General features: G+C 36.4%; 1 long non-coding RNA gene across 1 annotated transcript; it reads left to right on the forward strand.

Annotated features, from left to right (window-relative positions):
• Positions 1–7690: 7690 nt before the first annotated feature.
• Positions 7691–11396, forward strand: LOC145230131 (uncharacterized). The gene is made up of 4 exons (XR_013860565.1): positions 7691–7902; positions 8356–8408; positions 10025–10135; positions 11174–11396. It is a non-coding gene; the product is annotated as an uncharacterized LOC145230131 (long non-coding RNA).
• The last annotated feature ends 5788 nt before the right edge of the window (positions 11397–17184 follow it).

A 17184-nucleotide genomic window follows, 5' to 3' on the forward strand; every position in this document is an offset into this window, starting at 1 on the left:
TACTCTTAGCATCTAACCCATACTTGTACACGAAATCAGCAAGCCAATTTAAACCATATGTCTTAAACCTTTGGTCACCGAACTGGGAAAACCATAAGGAAAAATATAGACCAACCTGGCAAATGGCAAAGGAGAAAAAAGGCATATTGTTAATGGCGTGGGTATCAGTGTTTTTTACTTACATGTTTTTGTTGCTAAAGTGTATTATATTGTTATGACCTGTAATTCAGTTACAACAATATGTATATGATTTAGGCGTTTTGTCATGCAACGGCGTAGAAGGATCCAAATCGTTTCTCCTGAAAGACTTGAGAACCAAGCTTTTTCATGACAATTTTTCTATCACTGTGTTTCCAGTGTTCCACAGTATAACATTCACATATTTTGATGCATGACATTAGATTCTTTTTGGTGATACATGACATAATGTTAAGATAAGTTTTGCTGAGCTAAGCACGCTTTGTTTGTGTTTCTTGTAGTATTTTTAAAAAGCAAACGTGTAAATTCTGCATGGTTTTAGGTGTTTGCTAACTATCATGTAAAACGTGTAAACTGTACATATGTATAAAAACTAGCTTTATTTTTCGCATTTACAAGTATTTACCTAAATTCATTGGGTGCATATTTTCAACTGCATAAAAAGGTTCTGTTTAAACAAGTAACAAACGATAACGCTTTAGACACAACATATCTTAGTCTACTGTTTTTACATCCACTGATTTTCTTCATGTCGAACTTGCCTATTTCTATGTTCAATTATTGTATGCCAAATTAATTCGTGTATCAATAATAGAACAATGTACTAAGTAAAAAATAGATTGCATGTTGATTTATAGCGGACATAAACGTTTTTCAATTAATTGATTTTTTTCCCGAATATACATCTATTCATATTTAACTGAATGATCTGTTTTTGCTTTGCCCATCAATAAAATTGGTCAAAACAACTGCACAGTTTGATGGATGGTTTAAATACGTTACTTGCTTAAAAAGATAGTTGATGCAAAGAAAATAAATGCAGCCCACTGTAGTAAACTGTAAATTTCATAGAAAACGTGATATAATCAAATCCGATGAAAAAACGGTGTGTTTCCGGACACTGAAAGATATTTTTTTTTATATTGTTCAAACACGAATCGCGGTTGCCTAATCAAAAGACAATACCACACGTTGTTGAGTAATGAGTCTTATTACTTTTTAATTTTCATAATTTTGTGGCGGATTTTATCTCAGGGTGATTTGATTTATCTTTTTCGATAGAATTTTCCTACACGAAAATCAATCCATACGTAATGTCGTTCTATCTTTGGCATTCTAACATAAGCAGTGAATATTTCAAAGTCAAAACAAAAAACATGAGGTAAATACTGGTACTAAAATTACTGGTGATTTATAACAAGTTCGCTACAGAGTTCAGGTCGGAACTCGGATGAGTTTTAACCAAGTCAGGGTTGGAAAAGTAAAAGCAAGTCAAATTATTTCTTTGTAAAGAAGGGTGTAAATTTTTTTCTACTTATACTATTTTTGGTATTACTGGTCGCCATAGTAGTTCATTGTTCATTCACTTCGTCTTTTCGTAGGTGTTTGTGCGGAACAGACTTTGTTAAAAAAATTAACAAAAGCTTGAACTTAGGCACAAATCAAAAACCACGTGGGTAAAAAATGACAATGAAGTTTCCGTGTTATCAAAACTCTCGGGTTGGGTCGCATTGCACTGGAGTGTTATTAGGGTAAGCTGCCTGTTTCGTTCCCACAAAGCGACAGCGTGAATGTGGCTGCGCTCAAAATGGGACTTCCCCTTTGAACCCCAGCGACAAGCGTAACAATTATGCTCAAAACGCTTCGTTACAAAGCAATCTATTTTTGATCGGTTTGACAAACAATTTGTATTAATAATACTCGAAGTAAACAACACTTTCAGGAAGCGTTGTTATTTGACGTTGCTATAAAAACGTGTGTAGTATATGGGTCTATGACTATGGGTACGTAGGTCTGTGCCTAAGTAAATCTATGAGTTGTGTTAGGGGGAAAAATCGTAGCAGGTGTAAGGTCTGCGAGTCAGTAAGCTTGTAAATATGTAATAGCGCAAGTCGGAGTCCATGATATCGTGAGTCCGTTGGTATAAAATGTTCAAAATTCGTGACTTCTCACTTATGTGACCTTGTCTAGAATGTCTGCGTACGTTCATTAGGTTTTGAATTCCTTGCTTTCCCCATTCCTGTTTATTCACTATTTTGTTTTCTCGAAATATGTTTACTTTATGCGTGGTGACACGACAAGAGATTTTTTTTTTTTTTTTTTTTTTTTCAATTTTTAGGCTTCTTCCAGTCGTCAAATTAGATAAAAGCAACTCATTTATAGAGCAATTTACTGTGACTCTTCTGAAAAAAAAACAGCAATGTCTGTAAATGTTTGACTTATCATTAAGTCGATGTATATCAACGTTAAACCGCCTATTTGCACGTGGTAAAGTGGCACTGCCTATCTCGACACAAAACGACATGCTATTCATGATATTGGGGTGTTGGTCTAAAGGTATCTAGAAAATTAAACGCAATGTTATTTCGACAAACATATATTTATTATGCGATTAAAATCTTGTTTTATTGTTTATAAAGACAAAGCTAATACACTAGACAAAAGTAAAGGTTTCCTGCAAAAGTTTGTAAAAGTAAGTGTTATTGGGGTTTACGAATAATAACGTACAAAGTTGCTTACTCTGACGTCAGAATCCATACGGCTGGTTTTGGTCGCTTGCCTTTTTTTCTCTTTCAGGAAGAGAGAGAATCGCGCAAGTAAATAATTTCAAAATTAAATTAAAGTTCGTTATTTCTGACTTAAACGTTTTCATTGCCATTTTAGCAATTAACTGTAAAATTGATTTATACTGCTGGAACAATACGAAGGAAATGAGTCAAAAATTTGTGGTCAGAACTTTGGTAGTAAATCAAGGATATATCTAAGGAGAAATGAAACGTAAGTGTTTGATGCTTGAAATAGATAGCCATAAAATACTTTGTTTGTTCTATGCTGTATCGCTCATTAGTCTTTTTATTCTTGCGATTTGAAATGCGAGTTTCGTGTCTACAGGATAATAAAAAGTAGTTAATTGCGAGCAATCACTGTTTAAACAACATTCTGTATGAAGTGCAGTCGCTTTTTCACCTTAATTTGAAAAAAAACTGTTTCTTTCTTTTGTGGCACGCCAGTTATACAGTAGACGTAATACCAAATCAAACCGCTCTTCCAAACAAACCCGTGCGTTACAGGTGAAAAAATCTAACCAGTGCCGGGATTTAAAATAACGACCAAAACTTATTCGATCCTAGACTAGGGTTTATAGCTTGATTCGGTATTACGCCTTCAATGGGCCTGGTGTACTGCGATTGCTATACGAGTGTGTGGTGATGGTTGGTACGTTGATGCGTAACATTTGTTCATGATGTTGTGCGGGACTGCTGGTACGTTGGTTTACACTGCCGTTCTTGCAAGCTATGCTCTCATGTTTCGTTAGACCCCATCCCAGCCCCATTGGGGAAGTTCCGGTGCACTGGGGTTGAATGTAAGTGTTCCATGGCACCAGGGCCTAATTTTGGAAACAGGGTCTATTGTACCTTTACGACCGGTTGGAGTCAAAATGCACAAACAAAACGTTGTCGATATGGGCCAACTAATAACACTTTTGTTTTGTCCTAAAAATTTTAGTCATTTGCTTTCAATCAAGTGTTGCGGAAAATTGGACCCGACCAAAGGAGTTAAATGAGTAAAGCAAATACTGTGAGTTCACAATGGATTGTAAAAGTGGGGTGCGCGGGACCATGAGGGTCAATGGGGCTCTTAGAACTCCTTTGCTGTGGCGATTGCACAACAGTAAACAGTTTTCTTATAATTGCACGTATGGTCACTTACTACTAGAAAATCAAGACGATTAAATAACATGTACTTGTATGTTCGAGTTCTTTGAAAGGCTGTTTGGAGCAATGGTCATCAGACCAATTACATTGGTGTTTGTTTGTAGTAATATTTTGTGCTACCAGTTCATTACCGTAGATGTTACTTGTCGATCCTACTCTAATTACAAAAAAACACGTATATAATATAATAAATACTTAAACCAGGGGTGCACAACCTGTGGCCGCATGCGGTCGCAAGGACAAGTTTATGCGGCCGTGAACATGTTTGCTACATCAAATGTACTTGTGGTCCTGACACAAGTAATACTTCACGTATTATATATTGGAATTTCAAAGCGGCTCCAAACAGATTCGGCAGAACTGAAATGAGTATTATCATCAGCCTTATAGTAGGCCGACGTTTTGTACGCCTTGTTTTTAGGACTAAAAAGAGTATTATCAAAAAGAGTATATTTTTTGCGGGACTAATAAGAGTATTATCATCAGTCTATTTGTTTCCGACTTTTTGTACGCCAATTGCGATCAATATGTAATTCAAGTTATAAATTAATCCGGGCTTTTTAGGCGCCATTAGCTAGTATATGTACGAGATAAACCTATTTTTCCGTCAGTATTTTATAAACAAAGCAGTAAGACACTTGGCGGCCGTTGGTAAAAAAGAATCTGCGATGCGGCCGTCATAGCAAAAAGGTTGTGCACCCCTGACTTAAACTAATCATTTTGGAAACCTAGTTTCACTTCTATTGAGTTTACCTGTTTTGCGTGGCGGGGGCAAGTTATATTATTGAACGCCCAAGGCATAAAAAATGCCCTTTCAGTAATGATATCGTTTTTGCCCCTACGGTAAATCAGATTTGAAAAGTAATTTAGCCGTCGAGGATTGGGATGAACGGTTATGTGAACAAGTTTGTTTGGAGTCATTTCCATCTAGGTAAACTTTTGAAATGAAGAGAGTTCCGGTGTCAGTTGAGTCACGCCTTTCTTACACCGCATCAAAATAAACCAACTCCGACTAATGAAAAAGCGTTTATTATTTATTTTTCCGGAACAGGCGACTAACGCGCATCTATCAAAATAAACATTTGAGGAAGTTGGCATTATTTTTGTAATTAAAATTAATTTCCATGTATTTACCAACTACTCATTGTTTACCTAAGTTTTACGAAGTACCTAAGTTTTACATGTTTTATACACGTCCTTGGTAAATAGCAATATTTTGTTCAATTCAAATTATCTGTGTTTGGCTTTGAATGAATCGTTATGTTTTGAAGGTCTCTGTTATTGGAATTGAGAAGGTCTTTGCAATTGAGTCAATACTTTCGTCAATACCTAAGTTCAGGTGTCTTTTAGAATGAAAGTGTATCGGCTTTTGCACTACATCAGTCCTGTACTGGGAACTATTTACGAGTCTTATGAGTTTAAATGTAAACAATTCCACAGACCTTTTTAAACCAGTTGCAAAGGAAGTACATCAGTAAATACCCAGTATGAAACAAAAAGAGTTTTGTTTGACAACACTGGTGAATTCAACGATTTGTTTGCAGTTCATGAAACTAGAAGGGTGGGAAAATAGCACGCACAAAGTTCAAGATCAGTTGAGGTGCAACACGTGGTTTTTCCCACATTATAAAAAAATTAGGCGCAAGTTACAACATTTTATTTGAAGAGTTTTCGTTCAAAGTAGCGGTTTGTTAAATGTATGAGTGTATTATCAATTTTATGTCATGCATATATTGATTGCTATAACAAGGTTACCTTGAGTAGTGCATTTTTTGGCGAAACAACAGATGATTAATCTTACTCGTGCTCGCATGACACATATAGGAAGCGATGCTATTTTCGAAAAAGGGTATGTCCAGACTATGCGTCAACTCTATTATTGGTCGATAGGTTTTAGAGGCTATGCGAATCATAGTCTATGAGAGTATGAGCCTGTGAGTTTGCAAATCTCTTAGTGCTAGGTCAGTGGTTCTTAACCTTTTTGGTGTGGTTTCCCACTAAGGTCAACCACCAAGTTCGAATTTCCCCCTGTGTTATTTTTATAATGATATTTTGTGCCCTACGTTAACAAAAAAAAATATTATTTGAATGAAATAATTTTGTGAAGCGATTTAGTCTCGAACTACAAAGGTATACTGCAATCTTATTTAGTTTAAATAGTGCTTCTGCGAGAGATTAAACTTTTTGGAACATTGAAAAGTCTCCTCTACTTGCAATAGTCATTTATTGTATCACAATCAACAAAGGAAAGGCTTTTATTCGCGCACAATAGCAAAGTCATTGATACTTTTAGTTTTGTCTGTGATGAAACAAACAAACTTTGGTTTTATATGTGTCTTGTAAGCCTTGCTGAAATTAATCTTACATGTTATTGCGGAAAAATATTAGTAAAGTAACTTTCATCGATTAATTCAAAGCCGGGTTCCACCATCGGGCCCGATTTTGGTTACCTGACTTAGATAATTTCCCTCTGAAAACATTAAATTTCCCACTAGTGGGAAATTTCCCACCGGTTAAGAACCACTGGTTAGAGGTTACGAGCATCATGGTCTATGAATGTATGTTCCTTTGAGTTTGTGGCTCTCTTTGTGCTAGGCTATAAGCAGGTTATAAAATAAGGATTTTTTACTGGTGCAAAGAGACAGTTTAAACTAGGGGTTCATAAACTAGGGACAGCGGCACCTAAGGGAGCGTAAAGGTTCGCAAGGGGGACGCAGCACAATCTGGCAGCAAATTTTTAAAGCCAAGACAGGAGAGGCTTTAAAGCCCTGCTTGATTTGTTTTCTGCTTTGTGCAGAAACCCGGCGGGCGATGATTTCTATATGAGTGTGGAGTCACTGGTCAACAAGAACGCGTAAAGCCTTGTCTCAATAATGAATTCACGGTTAGTATTGATTTAGGTCTGACGTTTGAGCATGCGATGTAACTCAAACAAACAAATCTATTATGTTTGAACGTTAATAACCACAAGTTTATGTTGATTGCCTCCCTTTTTTCTTCTTCTCTTGCCTACTTTCTTTCTTTCCTATGGACGCCGAATCCGTTATCATTTGAAATACGTTACAGGTTTAGGTTTCTCATTTTCTGTAGTAAGGTACTAAGTTCCATCAATCCAATTTTGAATAAAGAAAGATAAACCAGGAGCGTGGAAAAACTGTTTTTTAAAGTTAAGTTTTCAAACGTTAGAAAGGAAAGATAGAAAATTTGAAAGGAATTGTAAGTTTTGTGAGAACATACTTTACTTCCTGTATATTTTTTAGCAATAAAAGATAAAGAGTATAAGATATGTTTCCAATATCGCACCAAAGATATTCAGTATACATATTTACGATAAAGTTTAAATGTGCAAAAATACTTAATTTTAAAAGTACTCTACTCAGAAAACATACTCAGAAAAAAGGTTGCTAATTACTACACAAAGACAAACTACGTGGTGTGTGGGACTAACGGTTAAAGCCGTTGCCCGGTAATCAGCTGTTGTCTGTTGTTAATGACGCTATTTATAAAAATTCAACACTACTACGGCGTCCGAACTGTTCACACCACTGTTCGCACGGTTAAAAGTGTTGGCAGGTAAAATTTTAAAACAAAGCTAAAATCATTGTTAAACCTGGCCTTTAAAGCGCAACAAAAAAAATAAAACATAAAGCCAAAAACTAGATAAATCCGAGTTTAAATGGTTGTTTTAGTGATGTCAAATTCTTTTTTACTTTTTAGTTCCTGATTCAAATACTTTTGGATTACAAAGACATATTTTTATCATAATTAGACTGATGATTCAATTCACTTAAACCTATATTAAGTTCCGGTTACTCTGAATTCAAGCGATGCTGCGCAAAAACTGCTATGGAAAACAGAAGTGGCCCGGACAGGGTTAGAACCACAAACCTTGTGGTCACAAGGCAGTTGCTCAAGCTAATCACCCATCCTGGCGACGATTAGATGGGAGGAAGAGCCCCGAACCTAAAATTCCGCATCAGTGGATGAGGTAAACTTCCTTTTTATGGACCAGTAAGCAGCATCTAAAATGTAATGCTTTGTATAATTTATTGTCATTGGTGTGCAGCGTTTATATTGCTTTGCTATCTAATATTTTTTGCAACATTTTTGTTAAACGACATTCTAATTTATGTCAAAAAAACATTTAATAACATCAACAAGCTGCTTTTATATTGGTTTGCTTTCAAACATTTTTTGATCAATATTTATGAATAATTATATATTATAATTTCTATTGTGTGACGTCACATCTGCTACGCACGTTTTTTTTACCAATTTTAGCTGAACCTGCTTATGACATAATGGCGAGAGCATTTCTTCAGGTTTGTTTAAAAAATACTTGTGCATTTTTTTAAAAAATTATGTTTTTTAAAAAAATGTGCATTTTTTTTAAAATGAGTGTTGTTGGTCTAATCTAAAAATGTCTTAATATTTTACGCAGAGATGTACGACGGAAATTAACGACCGACTCCTTTATTTTTACTTGAGACTTTTGTAAGTATTATGCTATTATCCTTTAGCAAAACCAAGCTTTAATTTGTCTACTTTTGTGTGCTTTATTGGCAGCCTCAATTGCATTTTCTTATTATTATGTAGGGTGGTGCGGTAAAGCTTTCTGTGCTTAACAATTGCATTTCGGGAAACATGTAAAACGCTAATGGCATCTACCAAATACCAATAGTATCAATTTATAGCAAGCAACTCTAATGTAAAACGGCCTATAACACCAATTTTCTGCAATTTTATTCTCATCTTGTTGGGTTGGTACAAAAGTTATGAAAAAATCTAATGTCTTGCACGTGTTAAAACACGGTTCATAATGCATCCTGGCACGCAATGAAGTTTAGGTTGTTTTAAAATTTGGAAAGTAAAAAGCACAGAAGCATAAATGTTCCATTAGCCTGATCCCTTATGGTAAAAAGGGGATTGCTCTGGAGGTGCTAGCTGCAAATATTATATGCTCAAAAATATATGATGATCTAAGCAGGGATGCTAAAGTTGACCAAGTGAGGACCCTGCTTAAACTGGGACAAGGGCACTAGGGGTATGAAATGTTCCATTAGCCTGACCACTTATTACTTTAGAGGTACTAGCTGCAAAAACTAAGTTATATGCTCAAAAATATGATGATCTTAGCAGAGATTCTAAAGTTGACCAAGTGATGACCCTGCTTAAATTGGGACAAGAGACACTAGGGGTATGAAATGTTCCATTAGCCTGACCACTTATTTCCTTAGAGATGCTAGCTGCAAATGCTAAGTTATATGCTCAAAAATATGATGATCTACGCAGAGATTCTAAAGTTGGCCAAGTGATGGCCCTGCTTAAATTGGGACAAGGGGCAATAGGGGTATGCTAGAGAGTATGATATATGCGATACTACATCGTGCAGGATGTACATGTAGAAGTATAATTTGAGATTGGATAGTCCATATATCTTACAGGTAAAGCCACTAACACGTTTGCCTGTGCTTAAAAGTATGACCAAGATCACCCTGCTTACATATGGGACATGGGTTCTACGAGAGCTAGGGATCATGACATGTAATAGGTAGGGATTATCTGGAGGATTTTTAACAGGGTGAGGGAACTAAGGGGCTGTAATTTTAACCTAGCTTTTTCAATCCCCACTTACCAATAAAAAGGCTAAGGAAGGCACCTACTCCATGTTTTGTACTCAGTTTTATCCTTCAATCCAACCAGCTCAACGTGTGCTGGTGGGATAGAGGGATCTGGGTACAATAGAGCCAGGTTAACGGGATCACATTGTTTAACACTTTCTAGACTGCCTGCTTCATTCATAAGAACAGAATTGGGAGTGCTAAATTGATCAGTCACTACTGTGAATACAATTTATCAGCAAGATGACAGTACAAATCACAGGCTCCCAGCATTTCAATAAAGGGAACAGCGTGAAATTGTCCACTTTTGGAAATGTAACATATTCTTGACAAGCTATCCCTAGTTAAGCATAAAGGCCTCCATAATGCCTTTGAATTAAGACTGGGGTATGGACCTTTGCTTGTTTATCAGTCCTTTTTAGATAGCCTCTCTGACGACAGTGTTTTCATGTTTGCGCTCGTAGTATAAATATTGTTGAATATTTCTAGGCGTTCCGTCACCCTTGGTCGTAGAGAATGTCAAGAAGTCGCTGGTTGCTTCACTCAAAACTGCTGTTCCGAAATGAACAATCAGTTGCTTTTGTCTTACCTAGAGCTTTTGTAAGTATAAAAATCTTTTTATGTTTGGAGTTAGCTACTAGAGAGAGAATAACAATAGGCTACTAGGTAAAAAATAGCCACAGTTTGAGCAACCTTTCGTTTAAACAGCTTTTTTAAACAGAGCATCAAGACCTATCTTGTCAGCCCCACTGCAATGCAGTTTTCACTGGATCTAAAAAGATCCTTCTGTAGCCGTTATCAATCATACCTGTAACGACACCCATATCAATCATACCTGTAACTTAAGACGTTTGTGCTCTGTTTCAACACCCATAACTCAACACTCATCTTAAGGCCTTTTTGGAAATTTGTCGTTTTCCTGATATTCACTTCATTCACAAGGACAGGGAGTGCTAAACTGCTCAGTCACTTCTGTGAATACAGTTTATCAGCAAGATGCCAGTGCAATTGAGGGGGTCTAAATTGCCCATGAGTGACTAGATAGGTTTTTGGCCTGTCAATCAAGTTGTAGTAGAAACTTGTGACGAACTTTTCCACTCTGTAAGCAATTCCAGCTAACCCCAAAACAACAACAAACTCTATTTAAGCAGGATATCAGAACCCTTTTTTGCAGGCTATAAAATAGTTACATGATCAAACATGGTTTTTCATGCCCTGTTTATAGACTAGATCCATTACAATAACTTGTAACTAAAAGTATTCGTTGTCTGTTTGTAGGGTCCTTCTGGGAATAGGACATTTTTCTGAAAAGTTATCCCTAATTATGTAGAGGTGCCGCCCTCATTTAAATTAAGACTAGGGTATGTGGCTTGGACTAAGGTAAGAATCACACTATATATGCCCAAAAACATGCAACTTTGCACACTTATTTCAAAATTCAGAAACCATAAAGAGCTAAGATAAGTTGTGCTATCCCTATCCCTTTACTCGGTCCGTCAGGGTTTCAAATTACATAAAAGCAACATAAACAATGTGATCTGCTCAGCAATAGGAGGCCATTGGATAGCTTGTATTAGGCCGCTAGGAGCATATTTGTGTAATGTTTTTAATTACTTCATACATTTCATGTTTCTATAGTTGTCTGCTCATGCGTCTCCAACGAAGACGTTGAAAGGCTTTCGTGGATAGGGAATACAACGACAAAGCAACTTTTATTGCAACTTGTTATTGATATTGTGTAAACAGCAGTAGCAGCCTTGACCATGTTAAAACACATCTGCTGCTTAAGGTCCTATTTTATTTGTTGTAATATGACATTGGCTGTTTTGTTTAGTGACTCGCTGACTCGGATTTTCCGTACTGCTACTAAAATAAAATTGGTCACTCTGAAATAGTGGTAGTATACTTAAAAGATTTTTTTGCAAACAACTATGGGTTAATTAAATATGTTATGTGTACTGGACAGTGGTGTTTGTTCTGATATTTTTATTAATTATGTTTGTTGGTTTATTTGTGAAACAACTATTACCAAAACTGATTCACAAACAGCTTTTGGTGACTGAGGCAACGTCGTGCAGGGAGGGACCCTGTAGGCGCCCACTAGCGGATTTAAAAAAAATAATGTGAGTTGACCATGTGGTGACATAACCAAATTGGTAAAATTGTGTAGTACATAAATTGAGTGGTAGGACATGCAATGAGCGAGTAGTAAAAAAAAAACTGTGATCGAGATTTTGGCTTGTAAGCGTCTTGACTTTGAAAGCCATTAGAAAACAAATAAGTATCTCCATGTTATCTACACAAAAAAGCGGCAAATTTTAGTGACCAGATGCCTAGCTACCAAGATCAATGCAGCTGCGTTATTTCGCAAGGTTTTAATTCTGCCTGGACCACTTGTTTTAATTAAACGAAGGAACATAACGGCATTACCTCAATAAATCTGAACATAATTAGTCAAGCTGAATTCAAGAAACAAAATCAAGTCAAAAAGTTGTTATGTAGCTTTTAATTCTGTCTAACGATTGTTCAATGAAGTGTGGAAAAAATGGTTTAGCCAACAAGCAAAGTAAACAAGTGCCTCAGTATGTCTATTTATCTCCAAGATAAAACGTTTTAATTGAGCTGAAATGGAAACAGGTACACCTTTAAATGAGCGAAATCAATATTTCTGTTCCGAAAATAAAAGATTATCCTGATGTTGATTGTCTTTTTCTTTTTTTCTGAATAAGTCATTGTCTCAAATTATACTAATTCTATGCTTTATTTTGGAATCGAGATTTTGCACGTTGTCGTTGTGGGTAGAGCTATTAACACCATTACCTTACGGGAGACACACTTTCGATAGCGTAAAGAGCTGAATTATTTATTTGGGGGCAAAAGAGGGGTTGGGTTGGGAAATAAGTTTTTGAAAAGTTTACATTGGTAACTAAGTTTTTTTTGTACCTTATTGAATTTTAAATGCTAATACCCTACCCCGACCCTAATAGCCACAACTGTAAGCATTTTTGGAGATATAAAGTTTTAAATGTGAAACGTGCTCCTTGTGCCACCTATCGGAAATTAGACACTTTCGGGTGTCCCGTGAGGTATGGTGCTAGTAGTTGGTGCACGACGACTCGTGATAAACTTAAGGTCAAGATATTTGCAACACATCCTCAATTCTGTGCATTACGAAAGAAAAGGGATTACGCCACAATGGGAAAAGGGCGTAAGGTTTCTAGTGACCCTACACTCGTAGCCCCAAAATACAGCTCGTGGGCCCCTGGGGGTCAAAGGCCCAGTTTAGAACCACTGACCTAGCCTGTCGGGAGGTTGAAACCAAGACGAAAGACTGTCCAGGCTTGGTCTTCGAAATGCTTCAAAGCCCGACTTTATTCGTTTTCTGCTTCGTGCAGACCCAGCGTACTATGTTTCGTATATGTGTGTGGAGTGGTCACTGGTCTGCAAGAAAGCTGCAAATCCTATTAAAAAAATATTTTCCCAGTAAAAAGTTAATATTTAACACATTACAAATCATTACAAATCATTTCCACCTCAAGTTTTGTCCGAATAAGTCAAAGATCCGGATTAACCGAATTCGGTTCAAGCGAGGTTTACTGTACTATGGGAAATAGAAGTAAGCTATAAAGAAATTGCCCATGCTGTAAAAATCAAGCTTATGTTTCTCTGAAGCCTGACGCTTGTTTCAGCCACGGGTGGATGATTAAGCATCTTGCTTTTTTCGTTTCTCTTCCATCGAGAGGGGCACCGTTTTTCCCTCCACAGGCCAAATTCTAATGTCTAAATTTAAACTAGGTTCGTTATTTAATTTATACCTGCTTATTGTCAATTAAAGGGAATACCCTTCATGCGACTGAAAGTACACGGAAGTAAACAATGTCTATTGGTTTATACTTCGATGAGGAAACATTCGTTTTACCAGAATGAGTGGTACATTGAACAAAGATAAAATTTAAGTTTTGTGTGTGATTTTAACAGTGTGTTGTAGATATATTCTCATTCATAGGTTTGCAAAATGAATAAAAATTGAAATAGTTCGATTAATACTGATATTCTGTGCACTCAAAACAAATAAATTCCATGTACATAAGGGAATTCAAAGGTTTTGTTTTTAAGCAACGTAAACTTAAAACCATTTTGTGCGCTAAGCCTTCAATTGATAACAAATAGCCTGTGGTGGGGTTCAAACTGAAGTCCTTTGTCTCATAAAAATACAACTTTAAATTGCTTTGCAGAAAATTTTACCGACAAAAAAATCCGGAGAGCATACGTTGACCTTGAGGAAACAGATGTCAGCAAGGTTAGGCGGGGTTTGAACCATCACCATCACCAAACTTTTGCTTTATTTATTTTTTACTAAAAGAAGTTTTAACGCTTTATATTACATGGGCTTTTAAGTATGAAACAAAAGTTATGTTTCTTGCCCCCTTTTTTCTTTGTTTTTCTCTTGCCCACTTCTATTCTTTGCGAGACGGAACGCCGCGACGGATGAAATACTTTTAAACTTTAGGTGCTCCTGTCATAAACTAGCATCATTACTCTAACGGTAAAATGCATGCAAAAGAGCGGAACTTCTTGCACAAAGGTGACAAAATAGCAAACCAGGATCGTGTAAGAAATGGTGATGTTTTACTTAAATTGTTTTTAAAAGTTTTCAACATCGGAAAAGAAAGATGAAAAACGTGAACAAAAGGTCAGTTTTGTACATCAGAGAGAACTTAACTTCGTTTATAATAAAACAAACAAATGTAAATAGTATATTCTTAATAAGGCATCAAATATATGTAATGTTACGATACACTTTATATATATTCAAAGTACTTATACTAGGAAAACATTTTAGAACATTATGTTGCCTATTGAAATTTTTTTCAAACTGTTTAACTTCATGAAAGTCAATTATTACCTAAACACACACTATACGCGTTTCATGGAAGCAATCATTGAGATCGTTGCGTAGTAATCAGATTCTGTCAGTTGCGGGTGACGCTGTTTAACAAACTAAACCTAACACCTCTACCAGCGCGTCAGGTATTTCTTTTATCAATGCTCGTACTGTAACCAAAAACGCAAACATCTTTTTTAAACCAGCTCAGAAAGCGCAACAACAGAGTTAATCGAAAGCAAAGCAAAAACTAGCCCAATTTTAGTGTTTTATCGTTAAAATATAACATTTAAAACAAAGTTTAATCAATGCCTCCTTTGATGGTCCGTTATTCATCGAAATACTTGTTTGTTTGTTTCAGTTTTGTCCTCGACGGGTGGGTAACGGTTGAACGTTTACAATCAGTCCACCGTCTAACTCCCTTTTTTTGCTCGGTGAATCATTTATTTGACAGGTTTTTTTGACAGATGACTTCAATTAGTTCAAACCATTAATGTGTAAATTTGAGCAATGTCGCTAAAAGTTCAAGCTTAAGAAAAACACAAGTGGTCGACACGGGATTTGAACCCACAACTCTGCGAGCATAAGCTGCTTCACCTAACTTTAAGCTAACTACTCGGCCATCATGGCGACGACCAAAAATTATCAAAATACACATAGATGGCGCAAAGAGCGCTGGCGCTAATTGTAAAAGATTTCTGAAAAAATGCTTTTGGGTTGGGCTAAGGAATACAAATAAAAAGTAAATTACAACTAATTTAAAATCTTAATTCTTAATCCTTACCTTGCATAATTTAATTATTTAGCTCTTGCATTACCTGTCGGTGTTTAGAAAAATTTCGGCTGCTGTGAGATATGATGCTAATAGCTCTACCTTTTTTTTTAGAGCCGCCCTGAAGCTGAAGTAAAGTTTGTTCGATTTAGCACAGATGCGAACAACCGAGGTCAACGAACGGCTGCTTTGTTCACACATGCGCTTTCTGTAAGTATTCGGGTATAAATCTTGCCTACAAGTCAAACTTAGCAATGCCCTATATCCTATGCACTGTCTGCGGCTTACTTGTCTTTTAATGGCTAGGTGCTTTTATAACTATATCCCTCTGTGTGTGTTTTTGGAACACCTGCACCCAAAAAAATCAATTCCCGTTAATATGCAAAAAAGCATTACTAAGTTATAATGCAGTTAATTTGTTAAGTTCGCTGACATACTATTATACGTACTGCTAATTATATAAAGTTGGTCATTCTGAATATGCGGTGGTATGCTTAAACGGGAATTAGCAAACATTCATGGGTCAGTTTAATATACCATGTCCTATTCTACAAAGGTATTTGATTACACTTTTTTGTCAATGACATACTTTGATTTCTTTGTGGAATAAACAGAGCTAGAAGTTAGTAGCTGTGCATTTTTTTCGTTTGGTTTTTTTTTTTTTTTTTTTTTTTTTTCACGGGGTGCGAACCCAGGACTCTCCCGGGGACGAATCCCGATCAGGGTTTTTATGTCTGTATATGGGTCAGGCGCGCCGGACCATTCGGCCAAGTTCCTGCCCTTTTTCGTTTGGTTAGGCGACGTGACCCGGTATTAGGTGATTCGGCGCCCACTGGCGGATATATACAAGCAGTGATTCCTTACATAGACATAAAAGACTCTGATCAGGATTTTAGTGGCTAGTGTCATCGGTTCAAACCTCAATAAAAAACAAAAGATTATATTCATGTGATCTACAAAAAGCTGCCAAGATTGCATATTGTTTCATTCAGACTAAAGCCGGGCATGACTTACAGCTCTGATTTGTGCTGTAGGAAAGACATATGTTTAGAAAATAAGCATGTCTTTGGACCAAACTGCAAATTGTAGGAGTATGTTGTTGATGTATTAAATGCTAGACAAAGACTTATATACTTTCGTTAGCTATTCACTAAAACCGGTTTGGCGTAATCTTAAACTTGGCATCGGTTCCGCAAAATTTGCATCGGTTCCACAAAATTCCTAAAAATTCCAAGTAATTTGTTGCAAATAATCTTTAAATGCAATGCTAATTTTTTGGCAAGAATTTTTGAATAAGTTTGTAAAACAAATATATTTTTTTGGGGGAAACAAAATGGCGCCCATGGGAACGCCCTTGCCACGTCTCTTCCATGAGATCGTTTGGTTGAAATACTCTCAGCTGCTCTCTCTATCTCGAAAAAAATCATGACGAATCCGATGGCTCAGGTAAGATTACAAAATAGACATGCTAATACTTAGTATATAGTATCTGGTAGCAAACAGCAGCTAAAATAAAGCTGTGTTGTTTTTCGTCTTTTCGTAGGTTGGTGGAATGGAATACAACAACCCCCGAGTTCGCTCCTACTTAAGACTTCTGTAAGTGTTATGCTGTTAGTCTTATCTTAAAGTTAAATTAGGCATTTCTGTGTGCTTTTGCAACACCCTTAGATCCATATCTAAAAGAGTATGCATAGTGGTGTATTAAAGCTTTTCTGCACTCAAACACAACTCTAATTTTGCCTACATGTTAAATGATAGTTAGTTTACTTGTGTATAGGACGGGATTGCTGGGATTTTATGGTATGAGGGGTTAATCCTTTTTGATTAAAAGGTCGATGAAAAAACACCAAAAACACAGAAAATGATGTCATCGGGCAACCTAAAAAGAATAGTTTGAAAATCCATCCATCAGAAATTTAAGGTACTAAGAGCAGCATGCTTGGTACATTCGCATGTCTTTGTAACTCACACAAATCACAAGTGCGAATAACC

Source organism: Phallusia mammillata, chromosome 5 (genome assembly GCF_965637545.1).
Source record: "Phallusia mammillata chromosome 5, kaPhaMamm4.hap1.1, whole genome shotgun sequence".
NCBI lineage: Eukaryota > Metazoa > Chordata > Ascidiacea > Phlebobranchia > Ascidiidae > Phallusia > Phallusia mammillata.